This window comes from Suricata suricatta, chromosome 1 (genome assembly GCF_006229205.1).
Source record: "Suricata suricatta isolate VVHF042 chromosome 1, meerkat_22Aug2017_6uvM2_HiC, whole genome shotgun sequence".
In the NCBI taxonomy this organism is placed as follows: domain Eukaryota; kingdom Metazoa; phylum Chordata; class Mammalia; order Carnivora; family Herpestidae; genus Suricata; species Suricata suricatta.
The window spans coordinates 96,805,301-96,807,174 of NC_043700.1; positions in this window are offsets into that span (position 1 = coordinate 96,805,301).

The window sequence follows — 1,874 nt, forward strand, 5'->3', positions numbered from 1 at the left end:
TTTATTGCCAAACCAGCGCGCTGGGGTTCAACTCGTAACCCACGCAGGGGCAGAGGAGAAGAACCCCCAGCAAACAACAAGCAAGGTTTTTATGGCCATTTTGGGGAGGGGTATAGGAGTAATCTAGGGCGAACCAGAGGCTTTTGGGCGTGTGACAGATACCCCGAAAGTCTTAATCAGGAGGCAGCGGGGCAGTGGGCGTTATTGATGGTGGGGTGTCGGCGTTGGTGATAGGGAGGGGGTAGAGGGGGATGCCGCCCGCCCCTGCTCAGGGGAAACTTTTCTGGTTCGGCCTGATTAAACTAGGGTCAGCGGTTAATGGGTGGCCTATTCTCTTATCTATAGTCAGCAAGCAGTTGTTTACAGAAGCAAGAAATAGCGGTTAAGGTTCTAAGTCTAACACCCAGAGTTTAACACTCAAATTGGGCCCTTACATGTTGAATAAAAGGGGTAAGAATAAATATTTTAGTTTTGTTATGATCTTAGAGGAAATGCTTTCTACGTCTTACCATTGAATATGATGTTGGCTGTGGGTTTGTAATATATGGCCTTTATTATGTTAAGTTTCTCTGTAAACCTACTCTGTTGGGAGTTTTTATTATCAAAAGATCTTGTACTTTATCAAATGCTTTTCCAGCATCTATTGAGATTATCATATGGTTTTTATTCTGTCTCTTAATAATGTGATGTATCATATTAATTGATTTGCGATTATTGAACCACTTTTGCATCCCTGGAATAAATCCTACTTAATCATGGTGAATGATTTATTTTAATGGATTGTTGTATTTAGTTTGATAATATTTTGTTGGAGATTTTTCCATCTATGTTCATCAGAGATATTGGCCTCTAGTTTTCTTTTTCTGAAGTGTCTTTGTCCATTTTTGGTATTAAAGCTGCCTTTGTAAGAATAAATTTGGAAGCTTTCATTTCTCTTTTGCTTTTTGCAATAATTTGAAAAGAATTGTATTAACTCTTTTATTAAAAAAAATTTTATGTCTTTATTTTATTTTTTGAGAGAGAGAGAGAGACAGAGACAGAGACAGAGTGTGAGCCGGGGAGGGACAGAGAGAGGGAGACAGAATCTGAAGTAGGCCCTAGGCTCTGAGCTGTTAACACAGAACCCAACATGGGGCTTGAACCCATGGACTGTGAGATCCTGACCTGTGAGATTATGACCTGAGCCAAAGTCGTATGCTTAACTGACTGAGCCACCCAGTCACCCATATTAACTCTTTTTTAAATGTTTGGTAGAATACACCTATGAATCCATTTGGTCCTGGACTTGTGTTTGTTGGGAACTTTTTGATTACCGATTGATTCTATTTCATTGTTGAATTTCCAAGTTTTCCTTCCTCTTCTTTTTGTTGGACTATTTTAAGAATAGGTATTAACTATAGTTTATGAGACTGACATGCTGCCCACTGTGCAAAGAGGGTTGCCACTAACTATAGTTTAAATGTTGGGTTAAACTTACCTATGAATCCATCTGGTCCTGATTTTTGTTTTAGGGAATAGTTTTGGTTACTGATTCCATTTCATTCCAACCCTTCTCTTGGTTACTGATTGGTCTATTCAAATTTTCTATTTCTTCCTGATTCAGTTTTGGCAGGTTATAGGTTTCTAGGAATTTATCCATGTCTTCAGGTTGTCCAATTTATTGCCGTTATTTCATAATCTTTTTATATTTCTTAGGTGTCAGTTGTGACTCTTCCTCCTTCCTTTCTTATTTTGAGTGCTCTTTTTTTCTTGAGTTGGTCTAAAGGTTTATCAATTTTGTTTTTAAGAAACCAGATCCTGGTTTCACTAATGCTTTCTTTTTTTCTTTCTTTCTTTCTCCCTCTTTCTCCCTCTTTCTCCCTCTTTCTCCCTCT